The sequence below is a fragment of the Bidens hawaiensis genome, unplaced genomic scaffold (genome assembly GCF_021521415.1).
Source record: "Bidens hawaiensis isolate Kalapana, Puna unplaced genomic scaffold, B.hawaiensis_p1.1 tig00419633_1, whole genome shotgun sequence".
Taxonomy (NCBI): Eukaryota; Viridiplantae; Streptophyta; class Magnoliopsida; order Asterales; family Asteraceae; genus Bidens; species Bidens hawaiensis.
In genome coordinates this window covers 44,630-59,204 of record NW_027504917.1, presented here as the reverse complement: position 1 = coordinate 59,204, position 14,575 = coordinate 44,630, and positions in this window count along the sequence as shown.

Here is a 14,575-nt window from a genome sequence, read left to right as displayed (position 1 = left end):
ATAACTCACTGAAGGAAGAGCAACAATACGTCCTAGAGACCATGCGCTGAAGCATCCAGGTACCCTTAGAAGTCATCCGCAGGGTAGCACATTCACCCGCCAGGATGGCCGGAAGTCAATGCCACAGGACAGCTGTAATTAACTAATTACCTTCTAGAAGAATTACTAAGATCTTTTCTTGGAGTATACGTGACCCATCAACCAATGAATGAATGATAGCTGGCCAGATTGCTATAACCGTGCACATACCAGGGTTATTTTGTCTTATCATAAAGAGACACGTGTCCAGGTTGTTATAACCATGCACATGGGACATATAGCTCAACCTATCATATGTGGGCACGTGTCTAGACGGTTATGAGAGATCTTTTATAACGGGACAGCTGGCCCAATCACATTCCCACGCTCTTCGGCTATAAATACCATCACAATCTGCATGTGGTATTCATTCACTCTCCACGATCTACTCTCAATACTTATGTACTTTCTCTCCATTAGAACTGTACTTATTCTCACGCCGGAGGGTGGTTACAGGAAGACCCTCTCTCTTGTTCTTCCTGTAACGAGCTCACGGTGCTTGTTTTGCAGGTTTCTATCGCTGGACTTCCGGAGGTTGTGCTCATATCGTAGTCGGTTGTATTAGTATCCTACCCTGTGGACTCATTAGATCCAGGACCCGTTAAGTGGATTGGATTAGTGTTTCTTCAGTTCTATTTGGCAAATTCGTATGAGCCAGAGCTTAAAACAAGGGTGATAAATGTAGTTCACTTTGAAATTTATGTGTAGATGTGCTGATCAATTTCTCAGGGTGATAATGGAAAACATGAATAATATGATAAACCTATAATTATATGTGTACCTGTTACAGCATGGAGAGTAGTAACCGCAACAGAGAAGGATGTAGACGACATGGTTGTCAGCTTGGTCGAGTTCCCCTTTAGGATGTATAGTTAAGGATGGTGTTAGGGTTCTTGAGAGGAACCCGGTTTTAGGAGAGAGGAGGCACACAAAATTGTTATGTGTGTATGATTAGGTTATGATGTTAATATTTATCTCTCTTTATATACACCCAAGGGGAAACCCTTTATTAGTTAATTATAGGTAATATGGCCCATCAACAATTACCAAACTAATATATAATAAGGTATAGTTAATATTTTGATCTAATATAATATAAATGATAATGATGGCCATATAAATAAATATATAAAATATATTTGTTCTTACATTCTCCCACTTGGCCGAGTAAGCATTTATTATGAGTATTAGATAAGCCTGATCAGGAGTTAACACTCATTTTAGTTTTAAACTCAAACTGGAGCAGAGAAATACAGTCATTGAATTGAACATCAGCTCAAGACCCCCATTAATCATACCGCAGTCCTTATTTAAAACCTAAGTAGTTATGATCAAAATTTTCAAGTAAGCCCTTCAAACGTTTGATTTGTATAGTACTTTGTCTATATGTCATTATGCATGCAGAACATATTAAGAGACATACAAAATCAAAACTAGTGAGGAAATATTAATAGTTAATCATTCATAGTACGATATGCAGTTGTACATGGTCATCAATAAACCCCTCATGATTATAAGCGCTTTCATAATACTTACGGGTAGACCTTTAGTTATAGGATCCTTAAGCATATCATGAATGTATTCGATACGAAAATTTAGATTCCTCAATTCGTTCATAAATGAATAATTAGTTTCATATCGAAATTTAATGCAGCACCTCTCAAACTGTTACTGTTTGAGAAAACATGGTAGCTGACTTTATCACCATTAGTCTTCAATATATAATTTATCTGGAGTTTAATAATACTTCTGAGTTCACTAATAAATATTCAATAACATTGTAATTAATCAACATATTATGTCGTTATGACTTAAGTTGTTGTTATCAGTTCATTATGTCTCCTCCATGAGATAAATTTATCTTCTGACATAAGAATATATCCCGAAAATTACATTTTCTTATCTTTGAATAGGAGAAAGTTTAGATTAATCTACCGGTTTGAATTCTCACGTTTTCTTTTAAATTATAGTCTTTCGTTTCTTTTAAAGATATTTTATTACTCTTTTTAGATGTTTCACATTAATCTAGACATATCTAGTGTGTTGCAATTTTGAGTAATATCTGAACGAGTATAGACTTGAACCTACATAAGGATTCTACTTAATGAAGCATAAAGTAATAATCTTAATGATCCTATTATCCTCTAAATAGAGCAATATTGCTTGTTACATGTATAAGGACCCATTTAAGATAAAAATTATAGAACAAAACTAACGTCCCTTTGGGTCTATCTCAGAATGTTATGATATCTATTATGTAAGGGATATCTCTGAGAACTATCACATAAAAGTATGTACGAACAATGCTTTGACTTATGTAACATATACTTGTCAGAAGAATGTCATCTATATAAGGACAAGTTTGTTTTTAGTTGCTCTCACTCATCTTGAGGTAGGTACATTAATCCACTAGGTTTTTGATGAAAATAATTGTATAAAGATTTCATCACATTTTGATGTTTGCTTTAACCCATATATGGATTTTATTGACTTATAGACTAACTTTTCTTTAACCTTCAGTTTATAACTTTTAGGTTGTGTTATGAACATATAAATATGTAAGTCAATTGTTAGCGAAAGTTGTTTTAATGTTCATCTAATGTAGCTCTTAACTATTATAAGCTACTAGAACAATAATGATACTTAAAGAAATCTTTTGTAATATAGGTAAGGAGATTCTTTGATAGTTGATTTGTCCTTGAATATAACCTTTAACAATCAATCATGCTTCTTTGTGTCTTAACGTTTGTGTTAGGATTTAATTTAGCTATGAACACCCTTAGGTGTTTCAACAAAATCATAAACGTTATTCTGACTTATGAAGTTTAGTTTAATTTGCTAATAATAGCTTTATTCTATTTAGAATATTGATTGATTTAATGGTTTAATTAGAAGGGGTATGATCATTAAACTTTCCAACATCCATTTCAACTTTAGTTAGGGAGCTTACATGATCATCAAAGTTAGTAGGTTTTAAAACCTAGATGACCTCCTAAGTTGATAATTTGGTTTATTTGAAGTTTCAGTTATATGAATTAGCTCTTGGTTAGGTTGCTATCATTTTCAGGATTCTAAGTGTGTAAGAGTTGGTACAGTATGGTGTACAAGAGGTGTAATTGGAGTTAAATTTGGAGTAAAATTTAATGACTCTCTTCCCCCTGCCTCTTGTACTTTTGCCAAGTCATTATAAGGACTTTTACTGCTCCCACTGACCTTAGAACCGTTAGGAAATTAGCATGCTTAGGGTCAATATTTATAAACCAATAGATTCTAACAGAGAAACAAGTTAATAATATAAATTGTTGGAGTTTCTCTTGTTGAGGATTAGTTTAGTAAGAAATCCGAATTTGCCCACGTTAAGCAACAATGAAAATTTTGTAAGAGATTGTAAATTCAAAAGAGATAAGTTTTGATAGAATAGTGTTGTGTGGAGCAGTGTCTTGTACAAGAGGTGTAATTGAGATAATATAAAGTTTTCACTCCCCCACCTCTTGCAAATCTTGTAAGTTATGATTGAGACACTTAAGGCTCCCACTGATCTTTAATATCTCTAGGAAATAGGCAAGAGAAGTTTCAATGATGTACGTGACATGGGAATCTGTTATATATATATGCTAGACTTGATTTGATTTCATTAACGTCCAGATGTCATAATAAACTTAGGGACATATTTAGAAGAAATCGTATTAAGTATATATGAATAGATCTCTTTAAGACCGTGGACCATAGAAGACAGATTAGATACAAGTAAAAGCCTTTTAAATGATAAAAGTATTATGTCTGAATATTCCGTTTGAATAAGTTCCGCGAATGTCAGTGAAATATAACTTATGGTGGACCCATACTTATTCCTTATGCCAAGTAATGTTTAGGGCATCTAACACATGATTAAAATCACTAAGAATGGGATTAGATGAAAAATCACCCTCATCAACCATGTCATGATTTCTCATGAAATTTGGTTTTAATGGATGAATTTTATAAGTCTCATTTGTCTTTTGTTATATTTTTTATTTGCATGGTAACAAAAGTTGTGAAAGTATATAATATCATCTAGTTCTATTTTAAAAATGTTTCAATCCAGATATTGATAACAAATCATCTGAGAGTTTAAGGTAGGTGTGACTTTATGTTGGCTATGCAAACCTCATAACTGTCATATTGTAGCTTAAGTATGATACTAAATTCTAATTAATCTCTAGAATATTTAAGGTATCATAAAGCATAATTAGAAGACATTTTTTTTATGGTTATAATAGCTTTAACATTTAAATTTTTTCACTAACACTCAATTTAGTTATTTGTTGATATCAGTAAAGAAAATTATAAAACTAGACTCAATCTATCATGTATTAATTGGAATATTAGGATTAGCATACTTAAATATCATTAATACGACTACTGATTTAGCCAGATATTCTTTGAATTATGGATAGTCTTGTTACTTATGCTTAATATCATGACATATTTTTACAGTGAGACTTCTCCTTAGAGAACTTAAAGCTGGAAGTAATACTTGTATTTTGTCAATGAACATTATAATTATCCTCTTTAAGGTTTTAGTGGTAGTGAGTTGAATAACATCTTATGTTCCACTGCCATATCCTTTTATTTTACATGTGTTGCTAATCAACATACTCGTTTTTCCTTTTGTATTTGTGAGTGTTATAGTTGATTTTAAAGGCAACAAATTGTAATAATAGAAAATTTTAGTATGTAATGCATAAGAAAAGTGTACCTATTTCCATGTGTGATCCCTTAATTTTTATTGGTCATGGTACTGTACATTATGATGTATTCGTTAATGCCATTTAACCTTATAGTTAGAATTTTCAAGGAGCACATGCATCTTATGAGTTATTTTAATTATTTAATAGATGTTAGATTAGTTTTAGGAAAAACTAAATCTAAGATAACTCTATTTGATAGCATGAGTTTATTGATTATCATAAGAGACATTATGTTTGACTCATCCCATTTTTTCATGCTCTAGGTTTCTTATTTATTACTATTATTAGGAGCAACGAGATGGTAATCTCTTGAGGATAATCAAAAAACGAGAAGAGCTAAAAGTTAATGAAACTCTTTATGAAGCAAAACATATTTGGGTTTGAGATTAGAGTGGATGATTTGAATGAGATAATTATTTATAAAAGAAAATTATAGTGAGTAATGTTATGGGATACTAAAATAATACATATTAAAATTTATGATCATTAGATTAATGAAGGATCATTAATGTGAGGATCATTATATTTTATTGAAGATGTGATACGTATATTATTAACATCAAACTAATAGACTATAATTAAAAGTTCTACTTAAACAAAAAATAAATCACCTTTGGGCAGAATTAAAATTTATTTAAGTATATGTGTGCAAAACAATTGTAACACATCACCTTTGGGCAGAAGTGAGACAATTATTTTAATTATGCACGAGTTAACTTTGCTGGATATAAATGTAATACATCACCTTTGGACAGAAATGAGACATTTAAATCATGTAGACAAAATTAACAAAGCTTTGTAATTAGACTTGAATGAGGAGTAGATGTGTAACACATCACCTTTGGGCAGAAGTGACACATCAAAATTCATTCAAGTGAAACTTTTATGTTTTGTAAAAGGTTTTTAAGTTTTAAGTATTTACAAAACGTTTAATTAGTTAATAATAACCTGTTTGGATTAGAAAAGTTTTGGTTTTCGGTTTTGTAATGAGTTCTCGATTCTAGTAATGAGTTCTCGGTCAAATTATGAGTTCTCAGTTTTATTGGGTTTTCGGTTTTTAATATTTTTGGTTTTTAATGGGATCTCGGTTTTAATGAGATTTCGGTTTTGATAAAATCTCAGTTTGACCGAAATTTCGGTAAGCATTAAAATCCAAAAATTATTTAAGGTAATAATATTTTGGTTCAAATTGTTAGAGATTAATTTTATCTCCAAGATTTGTTTAATTTTGAAATTTATATTCTTAATAATTATTCAGATTTCAAAAAATCTTTTGAGATTTGTTTTTCAATTATTTTAGGAAAAAACACAATCATAATCTAGATTTTAACCAAAATATGCATTATTTTCGAAAAACCCATGATGAACACGAAGAACATCACCGAAAAACCATAAATTTAACAAGTTTTTAATGTGAAATCAGGTTCTAAAAGATTTAAACAGTTTATCTATAAACCGATTTCAATGAGTACAAGCATAAAAAAAAATTTAAAATTAGGTTTTATCAAGATTTTAGATTCAAGTCTTCCAGTTTAAATCCAGATTTAATGGAAAACCATGAATAACCGATTAAAAAACATCGCTCTTGATACCACATGCTGATCAATTTCTCATGGTGATAATGGAAAACATGAATAATATGATAAACCTATAATTATACGTGTACCTGTTACAGCATGGAGAGTAGTAACCGCAACAGAGAAGGATGTAGACGACATGGTTGTCATCTTGGTCGAGTTCCCCTTTAGGATGTATAGTTAAGAATGGTGTTAGGGTTCTTGAGAGGAACCCGGTTTTAGGAGAGAGGAGGCACACAAAATTGTTATGTGTGTGTGATTAGGTTACACTAGTACAAAAGTTGCCATAAGGTGCGGGTATTTTGGCTTAAAGGTGCGGTGGAAGGACCGCATCTTATAGACTCGAATATTTTGATATTAGAACCGCATCTTCAGAAAATTACAATGGAACCGCACCTTTGTTAAAATTACATAAAATAGTGAACCGCACCTTTTGATAAGGTAAAATACCATTTCTTTTTAATTACCTAAAATTCTGGAAACACGATATAGAGAAGCTGATTTACAAAACCCAATAAACACCAAGATAGATGCCTTAAGCATGAAAATTTTATACAAAAAAGATTCAAATATACAAAGAAGTTTCATAATACCACATATATATGTTTAAAAATGAAAATAATATACAATAACTTCCCGAAACCGATGTCTTCATACTTGCAACCTAAACCGGCATCTTCACCCAAAGCCCCGAACCGTAAAAATTAGCTAACAAAACAAAGTTATATATTATATATAAACTAGTCAAAATACAATCACACCAATCCAAGATTTTTGATGATCAAATATGAATCACCTAAACCACCAAAGATTCAATACAACCATACGATGACAGATAATCAAATCATAATAACAACATATTAACAAATGGGCTTAAATATTAGGCAACTAAGATCATTAACAAATGGTCTGTTGATATATTATATAAAAATGTGAGTGATACCTCCTCGGGTTATTCGGCCTAACCCGAAACTTGAAAACCCAAACGATTAACCAAACCAAACCAAGTATAATAGTAATCCCATAGTAGTTTGTGATGTGCTTATTGGGTGTGTGCAATCTGATTGGAGGTGGCTTGAGGTCAAAAAACACAAATAAACTAACCATGCAAATAAAGTACATGCATATTTCAGTAAGCAATGGCTGTAATTTTTCACCTGACCTGTTTCGCCTTTAATCACATGTGAGCCCTCTTAAGTGGAAAACGGATCGGTGTAAGAAAGAAGTAAAGTAAATCCAACTGCAGTATTTTTAGGAGTTACAAACTTTTCAGATAATCATATTACACTTTAACTCAACAATCAAATAGATTAAAACCTAAAAATTAAACACAAACGCAACAAGAATTATCGGAAGACCTCTTCTTGGGATCGATTGCAAGCTACCATAGGCTTCGTCGAACGACCGCGACAATGGATAACCCCCTACCATAGGAGTTGTTGAACAACCGCCAGCAACGAAAAATCCCCTCTACCACAGGCGTCGTTGAACGGCCGCCGGCAACGAAAAATACCCGCTACCACAAGCGTCGTCGAACGGCGGCCGCCAACGAAAAATCCCCGCTACCATAGACGTTGTTGAATAACCACCAACAACGGAACCCCCCCCCCCCTACCGTAGACGTTCATGAAGCTCAAAAAAAACATTACTGGTATAAATTGGAATTAGAGTTTCTCAACACTTTTCACAAACACCTGGTGTGCACCCACAAAATAATAAAAACAGTTTAGATAAACACAAATTAAACTTCAACTCGACAATTAATTACTAGCAGATATGTTAAACAATACACCATAAAGGGCTACCAGAATCTGAAAATGAGATTAGTAGCAAACAATTGAACAATTATTCTCAGGCAAACACTTAGAAGATTGCATAACAAGCCATACATATATATAATGAAATTTATCTATGAGGTTATATATCATCACCTCTTTGTCAATTTAAGGGTTGAGGAGAAGTAAAGATGGAACGTTGTCGGGTTTGTCATCGTCGATTGAGGCTTCACCGTCGCTGGCTGTGAAATGGAGGATCGATTGGGGTGAGGATTGTGAATGGTTCCCTGGTCGTCTGAGGGTTATTTGGATTGGGGGGAATTAAATGAAGAGGGAAAATGATATCTTGATAGAGAGAAGCTAAAATATCTGGGTTGAACCGCACCTTACGTTATTCACTAGAGGTGCACAAATCGGTTTTTTTAAAAAAACCGGTTCGGTTATTAACCGACCGGTTTTTTTTGGCCCGGAAAAAAACCGGTTCGGTTAATAACCGGATCGGTTAATAACCGGTTTTTGTATGTCAAAACCCTAACCGGTTAGGACCGGTTTAGAAACCGGTTTTTTTATTAACCGGTTTTTTAATAACCGGTTTTTAGGTTAACCGGTTTTTTTTTTTTGTTTTTTTTTTAAATAACCATTATTTTTTCACAGTATAAACAAACCGGTAACTACAAGGCAAACCGGTAACTACAAGGCAAAACGGACTGACCGAAGCCATTCTTTGCTTTCGTTGTTAGGGTTCTTTGCTTGGAAGATTAAAAACACATAACTTTCATTTATAGTTTTTACATTAAAAATACAAACATTAAATCGTTATCGCATATTCGTAACTCAAAAATACAAACATTAAAGAATGCTTAGACACGATTACATGAACAACTTGCTGTTTCTTACTCATTATTTGCCTCCATGTTTGCTGTTTCTTTAACTAATTTTCTTCGCTACCCGATCCCGAGCTATTCCTTAGGTAATCGTCGTACGCGGCTTCTTCATCGGTCATTGGTTGAGTGTGTCCTTGATTGACCTCGTCTTCATACAAGCCCGCCTCATACTCCATTTCCCCCTCGAGTGAGCGTTGATGTTGTGCCCTATCTAAAGAGTCCAAGTAATCCTTGTAGCAAATCGACATCTCTATAGCTGGTGGAGTGAGTCGAGTCCTCCTAATCGATATAACCCTGCCAGAAACAGAAAAGGCAGACTCCGAAGCTACCGTGGAAGCTTGGACCGTTAGTAAATCTTTGGCCATGGCGGCGAGGATCGGAAACTCATCCTCCTTACCTCTCCACCAAGCCAGCAAATCAAGACTTCTAAATTCATCCGGAGTCATGTGTTTCACAAAGTTGGTACCACCATACCTTCCAAGTTCACTGCTTGGGGTGTTTACCTTTTGACGTTTACCGGCGTCTTCCCAAATCATGTAGTACATCCCCATTTCAAGGTCGGTTTGGGATTGGGATTGGGCAACAGCTCTTAACGAGTCATGAATTTGGGAAGACGACCCGTATTTTGTAAGGTAAACATCATACATGTTTGACAAGGTGGTGTTGAAAGCATTCTTTAAAGTTTGGCTATAATAGGGGTTTTGATCGTCGTTTAACTCTAGCTCATCACAAATTTTTTCTATTAAAGCTTCAACACCACCAACATTGATGCAAGGGTTTAACGCAGCAGCACATGTCAAAACAGCGGGTAGTTCTTGAAAATATTTTCTAAATTTTTCTTTCATTTTTACACCCATATCAAAATAAGGTGCACCCCTACAATGAAGTTCACTCAACTTTGTGCACATGACAGCAATTTTTGGTAAAGCAATGGGGCTTGTCGGATAGTAAACCCCGGATAAACTAGTTGTGCAAGATTTAAAAATTTGAAGGACCTCCGTAACGATCTCAATCAATAACCAGTTTCTAGGATCGTACGGTGCACATTTACCCCTACTTGACAAAATTTGATGAAACGCAATTAATGATTCTTTTTGTTGGATGGCTTTCTCAAACATATCACAAGTCGAGTTCCATCTTGTTGGACAATCCCAATTTGGCCCCAACCATTGACAATTAGCTTCTACACAAAATTTTTTGTATCTTGAAAATGTTTTATTGTTGCTAAAAACATCTCGTAACATTCTTTTAAAATTGTTTCTTTGCGTTTCGATCACGTTTAACCCATCTTGCACGGCCAAGTTGATAATATGTGCAATGCATCGGCTATGAAAAAACGCTCCATCACAAATAGGTTTATACTTTAATTTTAAATGGCCAACCGCGGCCGTATTGTTGGACGCGTTATCAAACGAAATTGAAAAGATTTTATGTTCAATCTTGTATTGTCGAATGACTTTATCCAAGAGTTTAAAAATATTTCTACCCGTGTGCGGGTAATCAAACAATTGAAACGCAACGGTTCGTTTCATCATTTGCCACGACTCGGGGTCAACCCAATGAGCCGTCACACAAATGTATGAGTCGGGCGAACCATGAGGTACCGACCACACATCCGTTGTTAAGTTTACACCAGTTTGTAAGTTTGAAAAGTATGAAATTAGTTCGGATTTAGCGTTTTTCCATGCTTTAAGACAATCTCTTCTAAGGGTCGAACGACTTACGTGTTGGTAGCGTGGTTGAACATACTTTTGCATCATCTCCGTGATTTGAGGGTTGTCGAAGTGGTTGAAAGGAAGTGTTTGTTGAATCACAAAGTTTGAAAACTTTTGACGTACCGCTTCAAGGTCGTACGTAAACACCGCTCCTTGATTCGTCATCTCCGGCTGCGAACTACTTCCCGATTCGTCCTTCAAGGCCTTGCAAAAGGGCCTTTGTACATGCGCTTTTAAAGTGGAGTTTGCATCTTTGCCATAAAACTTCAAACAATGTTTGCATCGAGCTTTTTGGCTACCGTTAGACATTTCGCATAGGTCGAAATGTTGCCAAACATCTTGGTTTCGTTTCGTGGGGATGACCCGAACGACCGTTTCTCCCTTGTTCGAGGCACCCATGTTGACGGATGAAGCAACACTTTGGGATGCCATGATAATCGACTACGAAATAAGAGCGTATGGAGTGGTAATGTGGTATAATTGAGCGTGAGATAACAAAATAATCGCGTATGAAATAAACGTTTAGAGCGTTTGGAGTTGTATAATCGAGTGTGATCTAACCAATACCCAACCTAAACTATATATAGATGTTTGTGGGGGTAAAATGGTAAAAAAAAAAAAAAAAAAAACGGTAAAAAAAAAACGGCCATATAGCCGTTGTACAACGGTCAAAAACCGGTTTTTAACCGGTTAACCGGTTATGGAGAAACCGGTTAACCGGTTTTTCCACAACGGTCAAAAACCGGTTTATAAAAAAACCGGTTAACCGGTTTTTCCATAACCGGTTATTAAAAAAAACCGGTTTTTTCATTAACCGGTTTGTTAACCGGTTTTGGCTCTAAAACTTGTAACCGAAATACGAACCGGCGGTTTGTAAACCGGTCAAACCGGTTTTTAAAAAACCGGTTTTCGTAAAAACCGGTTTCCGGTTTAAACCGGCAAACCGGTTCCCCAACCGGTTTTTTTGACCATCTCTATTATTCACACATATTTTCTTTTATTTAAAATTGATTTTTTAGCATAAGATGCGGTTGAAGGTGTAAGCCGCACCTTTTGATTTTGACCCTCGCACCTTTTGATCGATTTTGTAGTAGTGTTATGATGTTAATATTTATCTCTCTTTATATACACACAAGGGGAAACCCTTTATTAGTTAATTATAGGTAATATGGCCCATCAACAATTACCAAACTAATATATAATAAGGTATAGTTAATATTTTGATCTAATATAACATAAATGATAATGATGGCCATATAAATAAATATATAAAATATATTTGTTCTTACATAGATGCACATAACAAAAAAATATGATAATTAATAAAAGCGCTTCAGTTTATGTTTTACCATATATTTGGGACAAGTTGACAAACGTTAATCCATTTTCTATAAAATGTTCACAACCTTGTTGTACCATCCACATAATTTTGAGTATGATGTATTATTCATTTTAGCTATGGTTTAAAGATGATTTGGTTTGTTGGAAAGATCTTACACGAAGAATACAAACCCAGTAATAATTATCTATATAATTCACATAAAAAGCAATTGTCTATGTTCAAATCAGTATATTTATTCACTTCAAATTTTTAACATGATTTTGATTATTCTCTTCGTAATTGCCTTATAAGAATATTATAACTAGTGTGATTCTCGTGGTAATAATGGAGGCTAGCGATTTTTTTAATCCCGTTAACATTATATGTAGTTGATAGCATTCAAGGCCACGCGTTCTGGTTACAATAACGAATTATTAATCTTGAATAAAGACAACACGTTATTTCTATATAATAATCAATGTTTAACTTGTTTGATGACATAATCTCTTTGAAAAACTGGATATATATATATATATATATATATATATATATATATATATATATATATTTTAACAATGTCTGAATTATCTCAAATACCTGAGTGAGTCTTATGAGACAGAATGTTAACCATCCATTCTGATTTTAGCACACTACGTCTGACTCATCCAAGAAAATCATGAGGAAATCCACCACTGTGGGAAACCCCCTCAAAGTTCCAAACTTAAGACTTCAAAGATCTCAAGCTTTAACCGTCATCCCACCCTATATATGCCATTAGACCCGAAGGCTAAGATTTAAAATAAAAGGTACTGCAAAAAGACTAAGACTGAAAATAAAACACTACAATTACATACTCCAAAAACTGAAAATGAAAAGGACATTAAGTGAAATTAGGATGACTATTTACTTATCAGATATGAGAGATTGCGATTTTAAGTTGTGATATTTAAATATTGAATAACTATGCTGAGTAACTAAGTTGTGTTTTGGTTAACATATTTAAATGTTTGGATTGCCACGTTAGATTATATATGTTAATCCATTTAATTAGAAAGGTTAACACCGCTATACCAACTTATAAATTTAAAACTAGGTTATGTATCTGTATCTTATACAAGCTAAACAACTTAGGTGATAACTATTTATAAATAAAATTAAAGAATACACTAAGTAAGTCCGAAATTTAATTATAACTACTATTCACAAACTTAAAAATAAATCATAAATCTCTAAACTTCTTTCGATACAACATTAGATAATACACTAAAAATATGGTAACAACTAAAGTACAATAGTATTATGAGAATATAAACGGTACAATCGAAACAATACGAACAAATCATCAATAGAAGAAAATGTTCGATTAGTTGAAGAATGTACAGTAAAGGAGAATCATTAAGGTTTTGATCGACAAAATATGGATAGAAAGAAAGATATTACGGTTACAGGTGAAAAGAAGGCAGACCATGTTCAATTAAAGATCCACGTGTTTTTAACAATGAACCCGTTGAATAATGAAAATGTTCAGTTTATAAAAATGTTTCATAAAACGTTTTTTAAAAATATAAAATATGTTTTGTAAAAGCAATTAGAAAAATCATTAAACAAAAAATATATAAAAATAACTTTTAAAAGTATGTATAATAGGAGAGAGAGACGGGAAGAAAGAATAATAATGCAGAGAATGACATGTGGCATGTGAAAACTTTATGATAGTTTATTGACCCGCGTGACATGCGGGTGAAATAACATGTCACTACAAAAAATCTATTTAAACATAGATTTAGGTTAACATACTACTTGTTCATATTTATTACAAAAGTATTATAAAATTACATTGTCTTAACATTCAAACTTCAAAATTATAATAAGTTAAATGAAACAAAACAACCAAAAGACATTAACAAAAACACTAACCATGTTCTTTGATATTAAAACATCATCAAATTCTTCAAAAGTTATACCAACATAAAAACTCTCATTTCCTAATAACCTGAGAAGTTATAAAAACAACACAATATTCAATTAAATTAAACTTAACATAACAACATGTTTAATAATTACTAACATCTAAGCATTACAAAATTGTTATGTACAACCTAAAAATCTAAAGTTCATAAATATAGTTATTAGTTTGTCTAAAAAGATGTTGACAATATCCATGTTTTACTAAATATATGAACAATATCTAAAGCATTAATATATTACCTTCTCCTTCGTCATTGGACAACAAACTTTCCGGAAACCATCATAATCACTTTTATAGTTTGCACATTCATCTAACCATTTAACCTTCAAACCAACCTCCATTTCCAACTCAAGATGTGCAATTTCTTTTCTATGATTAGATAACTTCAACATATCTAGCTCTCTCAAAAGGAACAAATCATCACATGACAATAGTTGTTTAGGATTCAAATTTTATACTGGCCATTCTCAAACTTGATAACAACTTTGTTTTGATTAGGATAAAAAAAACAATCCCTAACATGTTC